The 13,049-nt window shown below is 43.7% G+C and overlaps 1 protein-coding gene across 5 annotated transcripts in view; it reads right to left on the reverse strand.

Moving 5' to 3' along the window:
• Positions 1–13,049, reverse strand: part of Daam2 (dishevelled associated activator of morphogenesis 2) — a 105,019-nt gene that overhangs the window by 81,572 nt on the left and 10,398 nt on the right. Inside the window, exon 2 of one of the 5 annotated variants that reach the window (XM_074082256.1) lies at positions 11,708–11,994. The exons of the other annotated variants lie outside the window; for them this stretch is intronic. The gene's annotated coding sequence lies outside the window, so the exon portion shown is untranslated. The remainder of the gene's footprint in view (positions 1–11,707; positions 11,995–13,049) is intronic. 5 annotated transcript variants of the gene reach the window in all.

Here is a 13,049-nt window from a genome sequence, read left to right on the forward strand (position 1 = left end):
CACGGGACCGTCCACACAACACAAAATTATCTGGCCTGGTACCAAGGTTGAGAAACCCTGGTTGAAACAAAGATCCTAGTTATAATGGTGTGAAAGTTTAAAACAAAGGGCAGGAAGAACATTTAAAAAATGATATGCTTCCATGGAAAAAACTATATGCAGATCCAGACACAGGTAAACCAAAACTGACCTTACCACTAAACCCTTCTGAGAGGTAGCACAATTCACATCAATTGGGAAGAAGGCTCTTTTCTCCCAGTGGGGAGAAATGCAGCATGAGAACCAGGGTAGAAGGCCCATTACTTCCAAGTGGCTTTTAGATTTGCAAGCAAGGAGCTGGGCTGGGATATGAAAATGATCAGCTCATCATGATAAAGGGGGTGACTTGTTTGTTTGGGTTGCTGGGGAGCACCAAAGGAGAGAGGAGGAAGGCCAAGTAACAAGACTTTTGGCCAAGTGTTCTCTTTTAGAACAAGGATGTCTAGTATTCAGTTTCAAATTGTTTGCATTTCTGTAATGTAAATACTGTCAGTTTCCCTAAACCATAGTGATATTAACCATGTTCAGAAAGCCCTTGTGTAACACATGTTGCAGCACCATTCACAATAACCAATTATGGGAACAGCCCAGATGCCCTACAACTGGGCATTGTTGTTAAATGGATTTTTAAAATGTGGTAAATACACACAATGGATTATTATTCAGCCATAAAGAAGAATGAAATTATGTTGTTTGCAGGTAAATGGATGGAACTGGAGGTCATCATGTTAAGCAAAGTAAGCCACGTTCAGAGAGACAAAGGTTACATGTTTTCTCTCATATATGGAAGATAGATTCAAAAGATAAATATATACACAAATACAAACACGATTGTATATATACATATATAGAGAACATGTTAGTAAAAGTGGCTGTTTAAAGGGACTAGGGGGAGGAGGGAAAGGAAAAGAGAACGGTAGAGAGTGAATAATATCAAAATACATTGCATCTGTATAGGAAGATGGTGCAATGAAACACACTGAAAGCTGTTGAATCCTGGGGCAAGGGTAAGGGAGAATAATAAAGGGGGATAATGTAATTAAAGTGCAATATATTCCTGGTGAGATGCTATGGTGAAACACCTATGAACAATAAATACATACTTAAAAAATAAAGGACGGAAATGTAAAACAAGTCCCGTTAGGAAGAGAGGTCAATGCACTTTATATACTTGCATGAAAATAGGACAATGAAACCTGTTGCAATTGTTCTAAGTAGGGGGGAAGAGGATGAGGTAGAATGATGGTGGGGGTAAACCTAACCAAGGTTGGTACAGTGTAAAGATAAATGGAAATGTCACAATGAAACCCCTCTGTACAACTAGTATATGCTAATAAAATTTTTTTTAAAAAAGAGAAATCCCTTGTACAAAATGTGTGTGTGTGTGTGTGTGTGTGTGTGTGTGTGTGTGTGTGTGTGTGTCTGTGTCTGTGTGTAAATCAGGGTCTGACTGCTAAATTCCAAAGTTGGGTCAACATAGTGCAAAAGAAAATTGTTTTTGCATGAAATCAGTAGTAGTACATAACATTTACTGTGGACTTACTATGTGCCAGGCCGTGTTCAAGTGCTCACTGCAGACAGTCTCCCTGAAGTTCTCAGAGACCCTATGGGGGATACCATTGTTATTCCATATTACAGGGAAGAAATCTGGGCAGAAGGGAATCAGCCAGTCTCTCAAGGACAGCTGCACAATGAGTGAGACATAGAGGAAGAACTGAGACCCACATTAAATTGCACTCTCAACTTCTGGGCCACCCTGCTTGTGACCAAGGGATAATTAATAATCTTAACCAGATGGAAATGGGGACTCAGAGTTGGAGGTGGCACAAAAAATACCAGCCACCCTCTCTTTGGAATCTGTAGCCAGTAGGGTCTCAGCCTTTGGTGTGTTCCAGGAACTCCATGTGAGCCTGACAGAACTCAAGCTGCAGGGCTGCAACCTGAGTTTGATGCAGAAGCTGGGAGTTGGCCCACGGATTGGATTTTCTAACAAGTTCCCAAATTATTGATGCCACTGGTCTTAAAGGTCCCACAATTTGGGAACCACTGTCCTCTGCTTGTGGAGGGTGGGACTCTCAGCTCATTTATTCTGAATCTCTAAGACAGGGCCACTTGGGTGCTATCTAGTCACAATATTTACTATTGAGTGGATTTAAATTTTTTTTGTACCAAAAAGAATGGAGGAGAGGGATGAGTATCACTGGAATCCAAACTGGCAGACTTCCTGGAGGAGGAGCTACAAGTGGTAAGGAGTGACAGTGGCATTGCAGATTTCCTCAAATCTTGGTGCGCCCTCCCTTGGGAAACCATAGTGAATTCAGATGACCTCCCCTCCTTGGAACTGCTAAGTGGGGCCCCTTGTTTTTTAACGAGTCCATCCAGAAAGTCTTACAGAGGAATGTGTAATCAGGAGACACCCCTTTCACAGGGAGTGGGAAGCTGTGCAGGACAGTAGTTATGAGAAAGATGAACCTGAGTCATAACTCTGTTGCTGTTGAGTATAGACCCTGCTCAAGGCTATTAATTGTTCTAAACCTTAGTTTCCAAATCTCCAAAATAGAGTTTTAATCCTTAAATCACAGTGGAAAATCTATTGTATGTGAGGAGCTGAGTACAGTGCCCACCTTATACCAAGCCTTAGTTATGGCACCAGCCTCAATTCATGGCCAGCAGAACCAAGCCAAGGCCAAGTGCAGAAGTGATTTGCTACTGTCCACCACTCATGCAAGAGTCCTGAGGTTGAACTGTAGATTCTCTTTATTTGAAAGATCTTTCATCCCAGAGGGTAGCCCAGTGTTTTTACTGAGCCCTAATCATATCCCAGTGTTTTGGGGCCATTTTCCTCCAGTTCTGAGTTTTTTGTCTATCAAACCATACCCTTTTCACACTCCAGTTAAAACTTCCCTCCTCATTTACAAAGTTATAATACTAAGCTAGGACAAACCAGAACACAAAGCTGCCTCACATCTGCACATATATTATGTATTCAACCCTCTTTTAAAATGTATGCAGAGAGAAAAGACTGGAGATGTCACTTGCCAAGTGTTAACTGGGCTTGGGAGATACATTCTCCAAGAGTAGTTTGTGGCCAGGTGGGCAGCTGGGGGTAAGTGGGAAGAGGGCCAGAAGATCCAAACCCCTTCTGTTCCTCCCATTATGAGCTTGTGACCTATTTTATTTTTGTCTTCTGCTTCTAGGTATTTCCTATAATAAACTTGAAATAGCTTTTTGTCATCAAGAGAGGGAAAGTTGCTTTAAAACAAAAAGCCAACTTCATATCCTTCTAAAGTTCTGCTTGATTATAACCCTCTCCACAGTTGCTCTGCTCACTCAACTCCCATGCTGCCTCTGGGCTCTCCTCTTTTTCTAGCCTATGAATTTGCATGTGTACCCTGAAAGACTGCTTTCCGAATATTCCTGAGAAGTTTTCCTGTGCATATACCTCAGACCCTCAGGTAAGCTGAGTTGCTCCTACATGGGAGGAGATGCTTCCTCCCCATGGAAGAACACCTGAGATCACAGCCTACCATTCACTCTTGGGGCATCCTCACCTGCCCCCAAAGACTCACTCACTAGAGAACTCTGCATGCAGATAGAGGTTTGTGCTAAGAGAAACTGCTCATGAAGTGACCTGGAGTGAAGAGGACACACTTCACACACCACAAACTGCCTTGATATTCTCCATCCAGAGGAAAGTGTCATCCAGTTGGTGCCCTCAGATGCCCTAGGAAGGCAAGTTCCCCAGCTGTGGTTTGAGACAGGGTGGGTAGCTGGAGAGGAGGGTGTCGGGGAGAGCCAATCCACTTCCATTTGGCTCTGAAGTCCTCATTTATTTTCCTGAGCTGGTCTACGATCCTGTTTCCCAGTGTGAGGGATCTTGCTGTCTTAGTGACACATGCTTTCCCCAAGAATGCCTGGCTTTTCAGTGAGGAATTCTTGTCTATTTGGGATTCTTGGAAACGAGACAAAGAGTAATGAGTGGTTGGCTCTGCCCTAGATTTGGAAACCCTCTAATACTCATGGTGGGGGAAAGAAGCAAGGAAAGAAGGTAAAGGAGTGTTTCTAGTGAGACAGAGTGAGATGTGGGGTTAGATAGTTCAGATTACCAGCAGTTCAGAAGCTACCTTGACACCACTCTTAGAAGGCACCTTCTGTTCTGTGGATAGAGATGACAGACACTGAATTAATGATTGTTGAAGCTAGAGAGTTAACACAGTGGAAGCCAGATGGCCAAGTTTATCAAAAAAAGGAGATAGTTGGGATCTATTAGGGCACATTGAAAAGAGTATAGGTCTTAGTGTGAGGCTCATCTTATATGGCTTCTGCTCTATTCCACTAACTAGTTACATGACTCGAGGCAAGTCACTTAAACTCTCAGAACCTTGGTTCACAATCACTTTGCAGAGTTGCAGTGAAGATGCGCTGTGTTGAAATGTGCAAGTGTGCAGCCCAGTAACTGGCACACAGTAGGTCCTCAGTAATGGAGGACACTGTGGGGAGAAATTGAGGAGAAGGAATCTGTAGAGCCTTTAGTTTAGCAGGCCAGCTACAGAAAGATCAACAGCCATCGTCATAGTCAGGGAATGGGGTGCACCTACCATACCCTATGACCTAGCTACACACACACATCCTCTGCCACCTTTGCAGCTTAGGTCCAAAGTGTGGATATATGGTCTCCAGACCCCCAGAGTGAAATTGTGGAGGGCCCAACTATACAGGTTCCTCTGTCTCTTCATCTTAAACTGTCCAGAAGTGTACCAGCTTCCCAGGAAACAGACAAAGCACCTGAGCCCTGCTATCAGGGAAACTCTGGGAGTTCAGAATCCACTCTGGAAAAGCAAGACCTGAGTGATACCCCTCCACACCTACCACCACACACACCTAGTTACCTGGGCAAACAGATCATGGCCCCTGGGGGTTCTCAGTCCAACTGAGAAGGCCAAACACAGACCTAACCAACCTAAGAATACAGAAAGACACAAAGAAAGAAAATGGCTTCCTCTTGAAGGAGCTCAGACATGTAGAAGAGCAGGAGATGGTTCAAGGAACCCACATTCTGTGGGGTTCATCTGGGGAGACTTTCCAGCGAGGATGATGCTGGGTGGAGCTGCCCTTAGTGTCACCCACAAGTTCTCCCCAAAAGTCCCCTCCCTGGTTTCCCTTGCAGCCTGACTGGAGAGAACAGGCACTTTTCCCTGAAATAGTGAATTTACATAACCTCTCCATGGTAGCCATGCTGGATGCTGGGGTGGCTCTGGTTACAGCATGGGGTTTAAGTGCTGGAGGCTTGCAAGGGATGGCAAAGGCAGAGAAGAAAACAAAACAAACTCCACATGAGGTTCTCATTTTCTGTAGCCACGTGAGAACGGCCCTGCGGATGCAGCTATAAATACCCAACTGCCATTGCCGCAAGATGGAATATCACACACACACACACGCATCCCTTCAAAAAGTGTGCTTAAGAATTCAAGTCAACATTTCTAAGAATCTTCTCCTTGAGCTGAGACCACGCTGAACATCCTACACGAGGGTTCGGAATGGATGCCTCCTTACTCATGTTTGACCGGACCTGGTAAGAAGTGCACACTGCTGTCACTAGGAAGGTGGATGTGTCCCCACAGCCCCAGGCCAAGCAGAGTGCACCAGCAGCCACAAGCATGACTGAGGGGAAGGGTTTAGACCAAAGCCCATAGAGGAAAATGAAGAGCAGCCCCCATGACCCAGCATGTTTTAGGTTGGGCTTCTAGAAGCAGAGCCCGAGACAGATTTGCACCTGTGTAATTTATGGAGCCCACACTCTCAGGCAGAGTAGGGAGGAAAACTCTGGGAACATGAGCTTCAGACAAGGGCATCCTCCTCCCCTTCACACACTTACTCCTTCAGAGCACTTAAGGTCAGCACAGTTGGGCACCTGTAACTCATTCCTGTAATCCCAGCTACTTGGGAGACTGAGTTCAGGAGGATCAAGCTTTGAAGCCAGTCTGGGCAAAAAGTTCACAAAACTCCATCTTAACTGAAAAAAATCTGGGCCTGATGACAGGTATCTATCATCCCAGTGGGATGATAGGAAGCATAAAAGAGGAGGATGTGGTCCAGGCCAGCCTGGGCAGAAAGTGAGATGTATCCCCAAATAACCAGATCAAAAAGGGCTGGAAGATGCCTCAAACAGTAGTGTCTGCATGAAGCCTCCAGTTCAAACCCCAGTACCACCAAAAAATAATTAACACAATATGTGTTCCTTGGAGTGGGCTCTGGCAGGGCTCAAGTTTCCAGTGACTAAAGACCACTCTAGGGTCTTCAGAGGAGGCACGGCCACTATGAATTGCATAGTGTTTACAGCATGATAATAATTGTTACCGAACTCTGATCTGAAACATTTTCCTTCAAAACTCAGAACAAAGCAGGTGACCCACAGCCATAAGAGTCAGACTCCTCTGCTCCTGACTCTGCCTGGCTTAACCATCACAGTTTCTGGGAGACAGCCAGCCCAGAACCAAAGGCCAAATTGCCCCAAAGCTATTGCTGAGGGAATCAAAAGAGGTGTGTTATTATGTCTGTCCTTCTTAGCTATAATGTGTGGAGAAATAGATATGGTACTGGGTTTTCTCTGCTTGCCCATCTCTATCCACTCCCTGCCCTTCTCTGCCATGCTCCTTGCCCTGGAGGCTGACCTCAATGGAAGGCATCTCCCAGATGCCTGGGCCTGTGGTACCCAGTGGGACCCAAACCATGGGAAGCATGCAGGTGACTTGAGGGCAGGAGAGAGACCTCAGGAAGGTTATTTCTAAACTTCTTCCCTGCCTCCCCCTTCAGAGGTAGAAGTGTTAACAGCTTCCTGGTGTCGTTCAGTGCCTCACCATCTCCTCTCCTCCCAGATCTTTCTGTAAACAGTCCTTTCATTAAATTCTTATCAGTTACACCCTTCTGGAGTGTCCACCAGTTTCTGCCTGGAGACTGACTGATACAACATACATTCTTAGAGTCTTAGAGACTGCAACATACATTCTTAGAGGAACCATACTCTCAGCATTTGCTCAAATAAGTCCCAATTTCATGTGATTTTCATCTTTTTAATTAAGGTGAATTATATGTTGTATAAATAAGTAGAATGAAGAAAGAAAAGCCACACCCAATTCCTGTCCCCAGCTTAAGCACCATCCTACTGGACAGATGGGATTCACTGCTGCAGAGGGTCCCGGGCAGGTCAAGGGCAGAGGCTGCACAGTAGGGCACAGAGTACAGAGGCACTCAAGGCCAACACAATGAACATCCTTTGAATGGGACTCAGACCAGATTCCAGAGGAGAGAGGATGGAATAAAGAACAAGGCACATGAATGAGCTGAATTCACTGAGTAAGATTCCCAGAGGAGAAGTCAACCTGGCTCCATCTTCAAGGAAAAGAAAGTGAAACAATTCCAGGGGTAGCACTTTCACACTTCAGAACAGAGTGTTTGCAAAAGGAACAGAGCCCCAGCTGTTGGAAGACAGAGAGAGCTTCATGGAGACCAAGCAGTTATGGTAGGAGAAGGAGAGTCCTTCACCCTATAGTATTTGAGACAGATGGACACATTCTTCACAAAAGGAGGTCAGGATGAGGAATCTGGTCAGTTTGTGACACTTGTGAGAACTCTGAGTAACTCCCAAGTAAGGGCTGGGCAAACCTGCTATTCAGGGATGACCTAGAGAACTGTTATTTGGTTTCTATCACTAAGACCCTATTTTCTCTCTCCACCAACATATCAAAATAGGAGCAAACAAATCCCAAGCCAGAAAACAAATCCACAAAGATTTTTCATCTATGGTTATGATGCACATGTGGTATCCAGAGTAGATGTTTGGAGAAGAGCCTGATGGGGTTGTCACATCTACCTAAATCTCCCACATGGACCCAGAGCCGAAGGAAGCACTTTCATGTTCCTGCTTTTGAATGTCTGTTTGCCAAAGGGCAGAGGAATGGATTAGGAGTGTGTGCCCATTTTTTTAAGTTAACTTGTTTAAACTAAAAAATATTTTGGCTATCTAAAAATATAGGTCGTAAAATAAACATTCTTATACCATCTGTATAAGAAATAAAAACTATACATCTAAGTACCCCTCCCTGCTCTTCCTTCCTGCCTTTCCTAGAAGGGTTCATCTCTCCAAATTTTATGGTTATTCCTAAATATGATTTTATATTTGAATCACACATGTAAGTATTTGTAAATAAGAGTATCACACTTAACTTTAACAGCAATGGCTCCTTCCTGCAACTTGCTCCCCCCTGCCCTTTGGTAGTACTAGGGTTTGAACCCAGGGTTTTGCCCTTGCTTACCAGCCACACGTTCTACCACTTGAGCATGTCCTTTAGATATTTTTTGAATAGGGTCTCCTGGTTTTTTTCTCAGGCCAAGCCTGGCCCACAATCCTCCTACTTAGGTTTTCCATGTAGCTAGAGTGAGAGGCATGTGGCATACCCAGCTTATTTGTTGAGCTGCTCCCAATCTCTGCTTCCCAAACAGCTGAAGTTTCAGTCTTGAGCCACTTTACCCAGCCACAACTTGACTTTTGTACTTAATATTGCTTCTGAGATTATACCTCACTGGCACAGCTTTCCGGGGGCCCTCATTTTTTCTCTATTGCAAGTATTGCAGTTAATGTACGTATTGAATTATTTAACCAGTCTTTTGGTTGAAGACAGATATTCACATTGCTTTTTGCCTCTGAAAACCATGCTATAATGAATATTCATTCACTTTTCTCATGTATTGGAATTTCTCTAGACTTACATAGATATGAAATTGATGGGTCAGAGGATTCATGCATCTTCAGTTTTACTAGATAACACCAAGTTGCCCTCCAAAGTGTTCATATCAATTTATTTCCATCCTTGGTGAAAGGAGTTATTCTTTGCTCTACATCTAATATGATTTACATGGATTTTGGGGCAATCTAACGAATATGGGATGGGATCTCTGATTCCGAGTGAGGTTGCTTATTATTCTACAGAATCATTTTAATGTTAGAACTACACTTACATACTTTGAGAAACCAAAAGAATTTTTCTTTAATTTACAAGAGTCTGAACAAGTTGGCTTCTTCTTCTCTTCTTCATTGGAAAACTTGGAGAAGGAAGAAGAGGTGTGGGTAGAAGGGGAGGAAAGCTTTCCTTTGCACACGGCTTTGAGACAAGGAGCTATAATATCAGAGATGAACCAGATGAAGCAAAAATTCTAACATTCCGAGGCAATGTGGGAAATGCCTTTGTAGACCTTCTTGACGTTGTCTAAGGAAGTTGAGGAGGATTTCATTGGGCCCTGTAAGACACATAACTACATGGACATCATGAGTGGAGGGAACCATAGGAGCCATTTGCCCATCTTCCTGTTACAGGTAGCACCCTACAGTCCCATCTCAACAGTTGCAATTGCTCCTCTAATAATAGATTCCTGGGAAGAGATTCTATAATGACCGTACATTCCCAAACACTCATAAATGGAATTTAAATCCCTCAGCTTCAAGCATCTTTCTCTCTTACAGCACCGATAAGATACAATAGTACCTTTCACTTCTAGATTCTTCTCCTGAGACACTGGAGTACCTTGAGGACCCATCTATATATGAGTCCCTGGCACAGATTGTAGTGAATGGATGAACTACTTTGGAAGTGTATGAGAACAGAGACCACATTTATTCCACTTAGTTCCAGGACACATTCAATCTACGTTGCCTAAGAGAAGGAATTTTCCATACTGAATCTTCTTCTCCAAGCTTTAACAGCAGAGGTATGGTGGAGATGAAAAGCCAGCTCCTCTTGCTCCGGATGCAGAAGGTATCTAAAAAATACCTGGTACACCCCTGTTCCATGAAGCCTTTCCTGTCTTCCCCATCTCAAAGTGATCTTTCTGCCTCTCCATATTGCATTAGCACCATAAGTACCTAATGTTCCAAGTGAAAGAAAACTTCCCAATAATAATAATAATAACATACAGGTTTGTGGGGCACCTCTTGCTTTCCAAGACTGCTTTAAGTGCTTCATATGGGTATTATTACTATCATCACTTCACAGACAAGGAAACGGGGGCTCAGTTTCCACAGCTATCTGCCTAGTAAAGTGGTGGAATTTGAATATGGATTCCACGCGTGAGACTCACAGAGTCTGCTCTAGAGGCCACTATGCTACCACAGCTACTGCAGAGCACACAAATGGCCACAAATTCTTCTTGCTCTTGTTCTAGGAGAATGCAGCTGTGACCTCGTAAGAAACTAATTACCATTGGCATCCTTATCTTTGACGCCCACATCAAATCCCTAAGGCCTTGAAGAGTTTGCTATTCTTTCTTTACTTATCAAGAAATGTCCCCAGACCTGTGGGCTTGCCATCATCACCTCACTTGAAGAATTACAGCCCAGAGGTGGGGGGGTACATTTTGCTCCCTGGGGTTCACTCCTGGCACCTAACTCAGCACATAGTGCCCAACACCCCATAACCTTCTCAAATATCTGTTGAACAACCACAACCATTAATAACCAAGAATTACTCAACCCTTTGCAGTGTACCAAGCACTTCTCATATGCCTTACTGCATTCAGACTAACCTCAGTCTGTATCCTGGGATTACTGACATTTCCATTTCACACTTAACTAAAACCAAGGCTTAGAACTACTTGACAGCTTATCAAAGACAGTCTAGCAAATTGGTGGAAGGCAGGAATTCAAACCTAGATCCTGATACCACGTGCCATGATACAACATCTTCTCCTACTAATAAAGTTGATTTCTTTTATTCTTTGTCTTTTATTTATGTATTTATTTATTTATTTTTTGGTGGGAGTGGGGTTTGAATTCAGGGCTTTGCACTTGCAAAGCAGGTGCTCACAAAGTAGGCACTCTACTGCTGGAGCCACACCTCTAGTCCATTTTGCTCTGGCTATTTTGGAGATGAGGTTCTCACAAACTACTTGCCCAGGCTGATTTTGATCCTCTTGATCTCAGCCTCCCAAGTAGCTAGGATTCCAGGCATGAGCCACCAGCACCTGGCTATTCTTTGTCCTTTTTGTGTGTACACACACACTCATAGACAAGTGACTTCTCTTTCTGGACCAATGGGATAGTAGTCAGCTCAGGAAAAAAAGGAAAAAATCTAAACTAAGATCTTGTTCTATATGTATTAATGAGTGAATGATGGAGTGAAGGAACACATGGACAAAGGGTGTATATAGTCAGCAAGCATTTCTTGACAGCTAGCTCTGGGCGACCACCATGCTAGGTTCTATCAATACCACAGTGGCCAAGGCAAGTGCTAGCCTTCTAAAGTTCTGTTGGCAGATGAACCTCCATGGTGACTGGATCTGTCAGAGGAAGCACACCTTGCTAGAGTCCTATTTGAGCAGGGAATGGTGTGGAGATGGGAAGAAGAAAGTCAGACCCTATCTTAGCTTAACAGAGAAGACAAAAAACACAACACATCAGGGCAAACTCCAGACAGACAGCAGTTTGAGAGGGTTAAAAATAATCTATAGCGCCCTGGTGACCAGCACAATGCCCACTCAGACTTCTGAGAGGAAAGTACATTTCAGTGAACCCAGGACTGTCTCAGCTTATGCCTGTCTCCCCAATGTCCCATCCAGATAGCACCCCCTTCACTCTTGAGAGAGCCCACGTTTGACAGTAAATTATGGTTCCCCTTGCCTTCCAGGAAATTCATAAGTTTCTCCAACAGCTCCTGAACAGGAAAGAAATTTGGCTTCCCAAGGTCATTGAGTTGCCTGATTTCCATTCCTTTTTTTCAGAGTGTTTCCTTGAAGTCGCCACCCCATAGCCTGCACAGGTCCCAAGAGGGCAGTCTCCACGTCTGCATTTCTTTCTCTCCAGCATGAGCAATGAAGCCAAAGTGATGAGCTTCAGAGTCTAGTCTCTTCCAGTATAGCCTTTACAGAGTCACTCAAGTTTCCTGGTCCAGGTTTCAGTCTCCTTATCTGTAACAAGAATTGACAATACCCACTTCACGGGACTGCAGTGAGGAGTTGAGGTAGAAGAGTGAGAAAACCTAGTATGGCACATGGTGTAGAGGACTACCTCCTTTGCCTCTTGTTCTGGCTTACCAGAACAAGAAAGCTCTTGATTAGGAAGGGCACAGAGGGCAGGTGCAACTCAGGAACCCTGTTATATCACCAGGCCTCGACCTGCATTACCAAGTTGCACCTGCTTCTTTACCTTTAAAGAAAATAGAAAACAATGGCACAGGCCCCTCATAAACCTGTTTTACAATATCTCCTGAAGCTGAACGTATGCATTCCCAATGCCCCAGCAAGTCCACACCCAGGAACATACCAACAGAAATGCATTTATGTGCTCACCCAACAGGTGCACAAATATTCACAAGACTATTTACAACAGCACCAAACTTAGAAACACTCCGACACCCATCAATAGAAGAATGGCTAAACAAAGGGTGTTGTCACATGATGAAATATGACACAACAGTAAGAATACATGATCTATACCACAACACTATAGTGAGCAAAAGAAGCCAGGCTAATGAGTACCCACTGGCATGATTCCATCTACATGCAGTTCAAGATCAGGCAACACTCTTCTCTTTTCTGTGTGTTAGAGATTGGGATCGTGGAAGGGCAGGGAGTAGAAGGGAGTACAGGGGGCTTCTTGGGGAGGACGCTTGCAGTGTTCTATTTCTTGAACTGGGTGTTAGCTACACAGATGTGTTCAGTTTATGAAAATTCATTGACCTATATAGCTATAAATTATGTGTTTTTTAAAATTATGTTGAATTTCAATAAAAACTGTTATAAAATTTGTAAAAAGAAAAGATAGTTTTTTCTTTGGTAGAGAGCTGAGCAGACTAAACAGTAGACACTTAGCAAAAAGCAATGGCAAACCTTATTCAATAACTTTTCGCTGAGCCCAGCTCTGTGTCAGACATGGTGCAAGATACTGGGGAAACACAGCTAATGAGACTTAATGTCTGTTTTCATTACCATAATTATCTTCATCTTCAGCCTCATCACCTTCA

The sequence above is a fragment of the Castor canadensis genome, chromosome 8, assembly GCF_047511655.1.
Source record: "Castor canadensis chromosome 8, mCasCan1.hap1v2, whole genome shotgun sequence".
Classification (NCBI taxonomy): Eukaryota; Metazoa; Chordata; class Mammalia; order Rodentia; family Castoridae; genus Castor; species Castor canadensis.